The 12,377-nt window shown below is 37.4% G+C and overlaps 1 protein-coding gene across 1 annotated transcript in view; it reads right to left on the bottom strand.

Annotated features, from left to right (window-relative positions):
* The window catches only part of igsf9a (immunoglobulin superfamily, member 9a), a 47,391-nt gene that overhangs the window by 22,590 nt on the left and 12,424 nt on the right, over positions 1–12,377 (bottom strand). The window lies entirely within an intron of this gene.

Raw genomic sequence — 12,377 nt, 5'->3', positions numbered from 1 at the left:
GAATAACAATAAGGGCTGAACACTTTGTGTTTTTCCCCTGAGGTTACTAGCCAGCAGAAAAGATGAACACAAACGATGAATATCTACACATCTCCATGGAGATAAAAGTTCAGAGAAGGATGAGCAAAGGTTAAAACAACTGAGTACATTTTTTTAACGCAGGGAAAGTAAACAGGCACCAAAGCATCAAAAACATCATCTGTGTGTGCACCTGTTTCCTGATTCACTAGAGAGCCACTTCAAAAGAGTCTAAGCTCGCACATGTTCTCGCCCTGTACATGTGAAGAAACTCTATACTTTTCCTGGACTTTTTTAACTTTTGATGTTCAGTTTTCTGTCTATTTTGATTCATTTAAAGGAAATCCCATCATTTTTTTCAACATTTCTGCATAAATTTAACAAGTAAAAAGTAAATAAAGTCATTGAGAGTGGTTTGGTGTGAAATGGTTTCATTGTGGAGAAATCGAAAGACTCAGATTTTTTTGCAGTGGAGGTGATAGGAACCAGGCGTTGTGACATTTATAACTCAAATATATCAATTTATTTATAGTCCAAAACAACCAGTGAATTTACATATGTCTTCTGAATTATATGTAATGGTGATGATGGTAAAATACATTGTGTAATGCAGCTTTTAGGGATATTAAACTCTTCAGACATCTGGTCCCCATCACCACCACTGTGACCAATTCACACTCAACATTTCTATGCTTTTTTACCACATTGTGTTGACAGACATCTAGCAAACCTCTCTTAAGAAAAAATTCACAATTATGTAAAGCGCAAAATAACATTCATGAAATACTAATTGCATCTTACATCACAATTCGCAACTGTAATGCAGGTTTTTTCTATAGGACTACAATAATAAAATATATATTTCCTCCTTTAAAAGCTGCCTATGGTGGTGCATGTTTGTTGTGACAGTAGCAAATAGTGCTTCACACATTTTTTACACATGCCACATTCTTGTTTATCTTTCTCCAATAAAGTATTCTGGAAAGTTTAAAAGTGCCATTTTAATTAATTATTTCATGCATTCATTTATTTATTTATTTTGTATTTGTGCAGCTTACTGCATTCACATTGTCTGACCTTTTAACAACTTTGACTACTACAAGCCCTGCTACAAAAAACAGCACTGACCAGCAAGCATTTTATGCTGGTCTAGTTGGTCTATGCTGGTCTAAACTGGTTGTGGTATGCCAGTCTAGTGCTGGTCTGGTTCTAGTTTAGCTGGTCACACCGGCATGGTCATGCTGGTTGACAAGCATACCAGTATCCAAAACACAACATGTGCTTGTTTTGGTGGTGATCAGCATATCAACTTCCACTGCTGCTGACCAACATACCAGTCTCCAAAACACAGCATATGCTGGTTTTGCTGGTTTCTAGTAGGGAAATAATCACTAGATTGATTGATTACTACTATGATCACTAGTGATGGCACTAATGTCCAGTTCTGAACATAAATGCTTTTGAATTCCATACTTTTGTCCTAACATCCCCCCCGACACACACACACACACTCCCCCCCTTCCCACACATACACACTGTTGCCGAGTGATCAAGCGTGCTTCACCGCACACAGCAAACTCAGGATGCACAAACACACATTAGCCTGTTGCTAAGTCATCGCATACTGAAATCTCTAAACAGCTGTACAGGAGCCCCCAGTGGGAAACATACAGTATTGAGAAATAAGGATTAGAGTCAGTAAACAGGTCAAATTTGCTAGTACAGAACCTTTTTAATCAGAGAAGCTGCACTTAGAATATACTCTCATTTATAGACACCCCATGGGGGGAGGGGAGTTGGGTTGCCCCCACTGAGTAATTTAGGGTTGCTCATGGGACAGCAGTGCTTCTCATTTGGCTTAGCAGCTGCAGTCCAGTGGCTGCTGACTGATGAACATGTGGTATATTGAGTTTTGCATCACATAATTAGTCTAAATTGGTTTATTCAAGTACATTAATGGTAGTTTAAAGTGATAGTTTGGCAAAAATCTATATTCACACAATTTTGCTCTAACCTCAGATGTAGCTGATCAGCCAAGACAGGTCTGGAGTCTGGAGTTTGGATCTTTTACACTGGAGCTATGAGGCTAATGTCGCTAAAAAGCAATAGAAGCTCATGCATCTGACTGACCACATGCATCTGACTGACCACATCTGGGATAACGGGTAACCTTTGTAAGTCTGGTTTGTCATCAAACTAACACTTTAATAATTCCAACAAATGATCTGATGTAAAGTTTTGTGCTAACTGCAAGCATCACATAATCACCGCAAACCGTTTAGAGTTGTTAAGTAATCTCAAATAGACTTGCTTAAGTGGTTTCTGACACACTGACAAAATTACGTAGCATGGCTAAAAAAAGTAGTAGAAGCCATGCTACTACTACACATAATCAAAAGTCTATCAGACATTACTTAAAGATGAACCCTAGCGTCAAATTTCTATCTATCAATCTATATGGTGAAATGACATTCTGTAAGACTGATTAAAAAACTGCTTAACAAATTAAGTATCGCAACTCATTAAGTTATTAGTAAATTTGACCACAATGTCTGCATTTGATAACTTCTGCTTTAAAGCTTTTATTTTGGCGAGATGTTCTGGTGCCACACCGTATCATGGCATGAAAAAGCTGCTGAAATCCTTGTCTATAAAATGCAACCAAATGAAGAGCTCCCAGTTGAACATCACTAGTTGCTGTTGCAGGTTTACATTTTATGTTCTGTGTAACTGAAGTAGCCAGCAGGGAGCTAATAGGCTAACAGACTGCTTTAGTAATATTGAGAAGCAGGCTTCAATTTCAAACCTTTACAGAAAGATACACAGGAAAACTGCATATCATTGCTGTCAAAACAAAACCTTATATCCTCATTTTGATCTTTTTTTTTTTTGACATAATTTGAAAATACCAGCTGCTATTTAGATCATTATTTCATTGAAAACAGGCAAACAGAAATGACCCAAAATGATGTAGAATAAAACCTTGTTACATTAACTTCCATTCCAAGTTAATTCAAAGTTACTTCTCTTGTAGAGTTCTGTTTTGTTCTTACAGCAACCATACATACAGTTAAGAATGTTACATGTCTGCCTGTTACAAGCTTCACATGCTCGTGTTTAAGCTAGAATCGACATCAAATGCGATTATGTAACATTGCCAGCTTGGTGCTGACAGCAGTACAAATTCCTCAGGATGCTAATGTAAATTCGCATTGTGCCAGCATCTAATTGGACAATGAATGGCAACTTATAAACTGAATTTTTGATACATAGCAAACTATAGAACTGTCCACAGCACATTCTCCATCAATCTGAAGAAGATTTACATGATGCAAAGTACCCTTTAATCATGCAAAGGGTTCTTTGAGTGTTCATTGTTCAATATAGAAACTTTTTCTTTTCTAAAAACCCTTGAAAAACAACCTTTTTCAGAGTGTAAAGCAGGAGAACCAAGTCAGGAAGATCTTCCACTCTACTGTGACTCCCGCTTTCTTCATCTCTACATGTGGTGGCAATTTCTCCAGGGTTATGACATGGAAAATATAAAATTCCAATAATGTCGGCTGAAAATTTCAATGATGTCATCTATCATTCAAGTATCTGCCACAGGAGTGCATCTTTAACAATGCTAATTATAACCTTCCATTAAAGGTTTGGTTCATTAGCTTAGTAACTCTAAAACTAAAGAAGTAAACACAGGAGACCAAGCATGACTCATCTGACCGACCACATCTGGGATAACCGGTAACCTTTGTAAGTCTGGTTTGTCATCAAACTAACACTTTAATAATTCCAACAAATGATCTGATGTAAAGTTTTTTCTTTTTTTTTAGGGAAAAGCCTAAACGTCCTCTTAGAAAGAATGATCAAAGAAGGGTAACCTAGAAAGGCTGCGGTCACTGGCAGTATTTCACCATGTTTTCCTTCTTGCATTCAAACAGGATGGATAGTCACGGTTTCACGGCTAATCTTGCGTGTCAGGCTGATTGGTGCCCCCCCAAACCCCAGCTAACTGACCCCCATACATTACTGCATGCCTTCTGTCACTAACGTCTTCTAGCCTGAGGCCGTGAAACCTGGACCCTGTGGAGCCCCCCTCTCTATTCTGACCCACAGACTCTGAGTCACTGCTTGGCAAACATTTCCCATGCACGGTCTCTCCGGTTTCAGTGAGGAAGAGCGGAGGTCGGGTTTCAACCTATGCCACACTATCCATCAGCTTTCTTGCCATTGTGCTTTAAAGGCCTTGTTTTCGTTTGAAATTTGAATCATTGGCTCAAAAAAGGGTCGAAACTACAGTGGCAGGTTCTGAATGAGGGAAGATCTGAAAAGGAGACAGACAAGAACAAGACACAGGAGTTAGTGGTGGTCACTCTAGACGTGGGGGTGGAGTCGGAAACTGTTGACAATGGAGGTGGCGGTTTCTTACGCACAAACTACAATCATCTAACCACATAAACAGAGTCAATTAAAATACATTCAAATTGTACATACTAAGTATTCATTAACAGACATGTACCTTCATATGTTACAGTGTTAAAAATAAAGGGTTTTTTGGAGCCTTAGAAGAACCACTTTTGGTTCCCTAAAGAACCTTTCAACTGAGTGATTTCAACGGGATTTTAAAAGAGCCATGAACTTGAATGGTTCTTTAGGGAACCAAAGGAGGTTCTCCAACATTTTTCCTTTACAGAACCCTTTTTGGCACTTTAATTCATAGGAGTGTAGTTTTAGACTGCTGGATGAGTCAAATAATTTTAAATAACTACTATCTATTATTCAGTATCTACTATCAAACTAATGTCCAAGTTCTGTAGTCATGAGAACTAATAATTAAAGATATACTCTCTCGTAGGCTTTAAAGAAGAATTTCTGCATAATTCAGTCATTAAAATGTTAATAAAGGCAGAGTGATTTGATGTGAAGTGTTCTTTGTAGAGAAACTGACTCAGATTTCTTTCCATTGTGATAATAGGAACAAAGGCTCACGACATCTACGATGCAAATATATCCATTTTATTTACGTTTTTTGGGCACTATTTTGCCTTTCAACATGGCATGTACATCTTCTTCCAAAATGTATTTAAAAAAAATTAAGGCCGAAAGGCATTAAACTCATCAGACGTCTGGTTCCTATCACCACCACTGAACAATTGTGACTCTGTAAGTTTCTCTAAAATAGAGCATTTCACACCAAACCACTCTGAACGACTTTTGTTTACATTCTAACCATTCCATTATCCAGACATTTAGAAAAATCATTGGGTTTCACCTTTAAGACTTTAATGTGCTTCAGGGATTTGGAAACAAATTCCCAACAAATTTACCTCAGATAAACTATAATTTAAGGTTTCTTAGCTCAGACTTGTCTGTAACAGTGAGGACTGTCAGATCAAACAGTTTAATACAAAACTGTTTTACACTCAGCCACTGGCCCTTATTTAATACCCCCATCCAGTCTGTGTACTAAACAGAGCCTTTAAATATTTCTCTTAATATAGACTGCATGACTAAGCAGTAGAACAGTCATTCTTGTTTTGCCGACTCCTTGTCTGTGTCAAATGGTGGGTTAAGTAAAAACACTCAGGTGTCCTTCACGGCCAGCTTGAATATTTACTGTTTAATGCATATTTTTTTGGAGAAAGCATGTGCTAGCTTTCATCCTCCCAGCTGGGTAGCCCTTAGCCCTCTATTTTGCACATTCACGCCTAGGGGTAGGATGCCCCAATTTTTGTTGAGATATAGGGGTAGGGTGAAGTGTTAGGGCTACATGGATCTTCAAACTGAGGCACACTCCAAATGACTAAAAACTCCAAAGAGAATTTTCTTGTCACATTGTATTGTGGTCCTTTTCTTCATAACAAGCATAAAAAATAATGATAGTAGTTCTTATTAATAGTATGCTAATGTCTCGATGGTTAGCTAGCTAAATTTCCTGTTCCACCTTAAATAGTCAAGCAGTTCTGATGCCTGAAGCACCAGAATACAACTGCTGCTCCCTTACTGCTCCTCCACTATCACTGCAGACTGGCAGTGTCGCCTACGGAGCACCGCTAGTAGTCTGTTAATGAAGTAATGGTCTTCTTTATTTGAGGATTGTCTCAGTGCGTAGGGGAAGATTTCAAACACTACTCCTTGTAACTCAGTTCCAAGGGGCAAGGTGACACTCAGAAACAATGGGGAGGGGTAAAATAAGAAATGAGATTGGGCCTTAGCCTACAGCAGTTTGGCCCTGTCCATTCACTAAACTGTCTACAGCAGTTTAGTCCTGCCCATTCATGCTGAAGTTACAAGGAGTGTTTCAGCCTGGACTGTTTTTTAAATGGTCAGCCACTCAGAACCAGGATCATACATAAGTCTTAAAAGCTCATGGACGGATTGGAAAATGAACTATGACTGAATGTGGATAATTGAATAGCAAAAATTGTTAAAATGCTAATCTCTACTATAAATATAATCAAAAAATTGAGAAACGTTTCCCTAGACAACTCCGATAAGGCCATATTGACCCCCTGCTGACCTGAAAAACTCTAAACTGTTAGTTGAACTGACTCCAGTCTTATAAGTCTGTTGTAACATTAAGACTCTGGCCAGTAAGCGTGAGTAACGCCGCATTGTGTGTAAGGTGACACCTGAGCTGAGGTAAAGCCTGAGGAGGTGAAATTCACACCCTGCCCCCCGTCCCGTACTGCCCTCGCCCCTCCCTCCTGTAACTACCACAGAAGAAGAAGAATCTGCACCTGACCAAAAAGTCCCTCCAAACCTTTAGTTGTTGTCTAAACAGAATGCGATCCTGTTGTTATAGGAGACGCTAAATCCTCCCAGACATTCTCTCATATTTGTTCTGCTCTTGTTTTACATTGACGAAGTGTTCTGTTTCCCTGTTGTATGTTGAAAGCTTCCTTGGAATGTTAAAAATACGTTATCAAATGTAAATGAAACTCAGAGAACAGAGAAGTTTCCCACACGTTCAAAAAAGATGGTTCCTCAAGGGTTCTTTAGCAAAAAAAAATGGTTTTATATAGCACTTTTCAAAATGTTCTATATAGAACCACCTACAGCACGTTCTACATCAATCTGAAGAACGCTTTCACGATGCAAAGAACCATTTAATCACGCAAAGTGTTCTTTGAGTGTTCATGGTTCTATATAGAATTATTTTCTTTACTACAGAACCCATGAAGAACCATCTTTTTCAAGTGTGGATGAAGAGGAGAGAACACTGTCTTTAACGCATAGATGTTGCAGTTACATAATAGCTTAGAATGGCAAGCGTAAGCTTGTATAGTTTGTTATAAGTACTTAGAGGTACATGCATAACACTTTATAAAGTAAGAGTATGTAACTTTCTAATGTCAGATTTCACAATAGAGCATAATATCTGTTTATAAGAACACTGTAAGCATGATATTTTACAACAATTCGAATCTGATACAACATCATTGTTGTGTGCACAGTCTTGTTCTGCAGAGACATCCTTTACTTTTCTGCTATGTTTTGCTTTATTGTTAACATTAAAACACATAGAAGGGGGCAAATTCAAACCTGTCAAAAGACTAGTTATATATATAACTACATATATATACATAACTACGTTATAATGTATTTGTATTATTTTTGCCATTGGTTTTTAGTAAAATAAAAGTGGCAGTTTCAGCCCACAATTCAGTTCTACTAGAGAATCTAGATTGACTACCTTAAAATCTGAGATTTCTTTTTATACCAGCATTACAACCCATAACACAACCCACACTGAAAAAATGGCTCATGATTCAAATGTGTCAAGTGGTGGGAAATGAAGGACAATTTTTGAAATTTGATATCAACAAAATTGCTGTGTTTCAGTTTACATCTTTTTGCAAGGATTGAAATCCAGATCTTGAATCCAGTGTCTGGTAGCAGTGAATGGTATACAGGTTCATCTGTAATGTCAGTCAAAATTCTTCCTCTGGTAAGTTTTGTCAGAATGGTTATACCAGTAAAACACAAATAAGTGCAGATAACACAAAGATAAAACTTTGTTTTTGTGGAAGCGGACATTAAGGAATTGCGGGTCTTTTGAGGTTGGCCTTAGCCTAACAGTGACAAGGCCTATCTGAAGAGCCTCAGTCTCAGTCTCCGCCAAGGACCATCTGGTACTGATAGCATGAATGACTGTAATTGGCTTCTGAGTGGGGCAGTGGGCAGCACTGTCACCTCACAGCAAGAAGGGCCTGGGTTCAATTCTGTGGCTGGGTGACCAGGGTCCTGTCTGTGTGGAGAGGTGAAGTAGAGATGTTAAATTGCCCCTAGGGGTGTGTGTGTGTCTGCCTGCCCTGTGATGGAGTTGTGACCTGTACAGAGTGTTTCTTGCCTGCTACCTAATGAGCAGTGGGGGATTTTAAAGCCACACAATGTTGCAGCCCTGACTGTACTGATGTAACCCATTTTCTTCATGTGTAACCACTTGACACATTTAAATAATGCAAACTCAAAGTGCCTTGTACCACCAGTGTACGCCCTTTGCTTTAATTCATTCACTGTTTTCAGTTCTCTGCTCTTCCCAACTTGTACGTGTTTGTTGAGCTCGCTCTGTGCTGGGTGCCAAATTTGTCTAAGTCTCCTACTTTAAATACACTGAATCAACCTGCTATGAATGTTTAAACAGGGCTTCAGCGTGCTGAGAAAGAATGGCTGTTTAAAAGAGTACTTGCCCCAGCAAACCACACTCCTCTGTATGCACTATGAAGTAACAATGAGTGAAGGTGGTCTAATAAAGTTACTAGAGAATAAACTGTACAGGATGAGTCAACAATATATTTACATACAACCTTTTTTATAATAAATGTATATACTATCCACAGGGGCAAAAACCCAGAGTGCATACACATGAGTATAAAGAATGTGAAACAAATCTTTTAAAATGAACACTTAAATACACTTAAATTTCAAAAAGGAAGGGGGTGGCACTTCAAATCAGGGTGGTCTAATGGCTAATCCCAAGCTATTCTAAGGTCAGGACGACATCTGTCACCTCAAAGCCTCTGCTGGAGGGTCACACTGCACACTTTATTATTGTTCCTGCTCTAACAAACCTCATTCAACTGATGACGGCTTGATAATTAGCTGATGGATTGAAGCAGGTGTACAGCTCAGTTAGACTCCAGGACTGAATACGTGTAAATAGTTGGTTATTATTTTTTATTTTATATATATATATTTGGGAAGGGATCATTTATTTCAAATTCCATGCCAGAATCTAGTCAGATCTTTTTAATAGACCTATTTAATAGACTATTTAACCCTCTATTAGCTTTATTAACCTTCAATCTCCAAAACTAAAATCCTTTGGCTGAATTAAACAGTACACATGAAATGAAAATGTCTCCAAACATGCTTAAGTCAAACAATGCTAATAAGAGAGAATGAAAGCTAGCTTCTCAATTAGCATGACATCATACAATCTTTAAAAAAATAAAGTGTTAGCCACTTTAGCATTGCTGACACTATCAAGTTTTAGTAAAAAGAATACTTCTGTTAAGAGTTAGCATTGTTTAAACTATAGAGTTTAAGTAAAAAATACCTTAAATTAGGTGTTAGCCACTTAAGCATTGTTTGAACTATAGAGTTTAAGTAAAAAATACCTTAAATTAAGTGTTAGCCACTTAAGCATTGTTTAAACTATAGAGTTTAAGTAAAAAATACCTTAAATTAAGTGTTAGCCACTTAAGCATTGTTTAAACTATAGAGTTTAAGTAAAAAATACCTTAAATTAAGTGTTAGCCACTTAAGCATTGTTTAAACTATAGAGTTTAAGTAAAAAATACCTTAAATTAAGTGTTAGCCACTTAAGCATTGTTTAAACTATAGAGTTTAAGTAAAAAATACCTTAAATTAGGTGTTAGCCACTTAAGCATTGTTTGAACTATAGAGTTTAAGTAAAAAATACCTTAAATTAGGTGTTAGCCACTTAAGCATTGTTTAAACTATAGAGTTTAAGTAAAAAATACCTTAAATTAAGTGTTAGCCACTTAAGCATTGTTTAAACTATAGAGTTTAAGTAAAAAATACCTTAAATTAAGTGTTAGCCACTTAAGCATTGTTTAAACTATAGAGTTTAAGTAAAAAATACCTTAAATTAAGTGTTAGCCACTTAAGCATTGGTTAAACTATAGAGTTTAAGGACAAAATAGCTTCTGTTAAGTGTTAGCCACTTTAGCACTGGTTAAATTATGGAGTTAAAGTGTACTCCAAGACTTTAAACTCAACAGAATTAATTATATATATTTTCAAATAATTATACATACATAGTCATACGCAAAAGTTTAATTGATTTTCTAGTGAAAATAAGTTAACACGACTTATACAGAAAATACATGAATTTCTGAACATTTTAATGCACAATTGCTTAACAAACCAATTTTACACATCGCCAGAAAATAAAACATGAAATGTGACCTGTGCAAAAGTTGTGATACATTATTTAATATATTATTTATTATATGTTTATGATCGCTGTTGGAACAAAACCTCCTATCTTCATTTTTGTCTTTTTTTCACATAATTTGAAAAGATCTCCTCTTTCTGTTGCGTTAAAATTTCATGACTGATACACCAATAATGTGTAGGTGTGTGTGTGTGTTTCATGATAGATTCTTTAAAATGATTACCAGATAGTTACGTTAGACTACTTGACCCTCATTTAGTATCATCTGTCCAGCAAAGAAGGTTATAACCTTCTGAATGGATTAGACAGTAAACTGTTGTTTTGTGCAGGATTAAAAGGAAATCAAATGAAAATGACTCCAATCATCTTAAACGGTCAGGCAATACACATCCCACTGGCCGTTAAAATTACATTTAAATCAAACAACGCTTAAGTTAATAATGCTAATGCATTGCAACTTTCATACATACTGGCATTTCTGTCACTATCGTCATGGCTACAGAGTGACGGACAGATGCATAGCATCACCCTGCTAAGTCTGCAGAGTACACAACGTCGAGAAGTCTCGAAACTCTAACGAAAGGTTGTGGGGTCGAATCACACTAAACATAGCAGCCTCCCATGTTACCACGGCAGCCATTCCACCCCTTCCACATTAGAGCCATTGTCTGGGCCTTTTTCAGGACAGCGGGAAAGAATAAGGTAGTCCCAGCCTATTGAGCGACTCCTTTCCCAATAGACAGCCTTTGTGCTGCAGCCCCGGAGCAGACAATAGGGAATGATGCAATGAGATGGAAGAAAAGAGAGCAGGTCCCGCTGGACCCTGACGAGCTTACGGCAAGCGCATACAACCTGCTGCTGACACGCTGGTGAGGTGTAGAGGTTATGAAGGAAGCTACAGAGGCGATATGAAGTTTTAGAGCCAGTTACTACATGGTTATGATACCACATGGTGAAGAAAAGCCTTAGCCAAAATGCTTTCATTTATTTGCATTACAATGAATGATGTTTTTTGTGTATAATAAACTAATTATTAACTTATAGAGTCAAACTAGTTTCCTCCCCTTTTGTGGATATTACTGTTTAATCTATACATATTACTGCTGCTTTGCCCACAGAACTTAGTCATGGACAAAATGTGCTTCTAGGCAGTTGGGAACCCTCAGGCCATTCTAGGCCTTCAAATAAGGTCTAATGATTTTTGGGAATCAAAACGTTTTCAGTTCATATTAGTAATAGAATCATCATGCTTGTTGCATTGTATTGTACTATTGTTTTGCATTAAAAAACAAAACATCTTGAAATGCCAACTAAAAATGCTTCTATCACTATTTTCTCCCACTGTAGTATCTACAAAGATACAGCCAAGCAAGCTCTCCCTTTGGTCAGGACTTCAGGATCTGAACTGATGGCCTTTCACATCAGATTAACTACTAACATAATTAGGAAGTGACAGAGGACTCAACCAATCATGTCTGATTTCCAACGGGCGGGACCAATTTTGTGAGAACTGGAAGTTCATTGACTGAATATGAGCCATAGTCTAACCAGATTTCAGTCATAAATGGAAAAGCAAAGAAACGTTACACAGCGGCGACAATATTATGTCAGCGCTATTTATTGTAAGACACAATGTTAAACTGTTATATACAAGATAAAACATATGTTAAGGTCTGCTACAGACCTCAACTTTCTGTGCTTAACCTGGGACAGACAAAAATTGTGCGTACCAGCATTAGCTTATGCTAACATACCAGTAGAAATCCCGTAGGGGCGCTAGCAGAAATTAGAATTATTGTGAAGGCATAATTTTTCTTGGTTTTTGATTGAGTTTTGATGTTTATGGCTTCAATTGAAGACCTAGCTCTAAAAGTCATAGATTGTTACTACCTGTAGGAATCCTCAAAGCCCTTTGAAGATGGAGAGATTAGCA

The sequence above is a fragment of the Colossoma macropomum genome, unplaced genomic scaffold (assembly GCF_904425465.1).
Source record: "Colossoma macropomum unplaced genomic scaffold, Colossoma_macropomum, whole genome shotgun sequence".
Lineage (NCBI taxonomy): Eukaryota > Metazoa > Chordata > Actinopteri > Characiformes > Serrasalmidae > Colossoma > Colossoma macropomum.
Note: the sequence above shows the minus strand (reverse complement) of the source record. Positions and strands in the feature narration are given on the sequence as shown.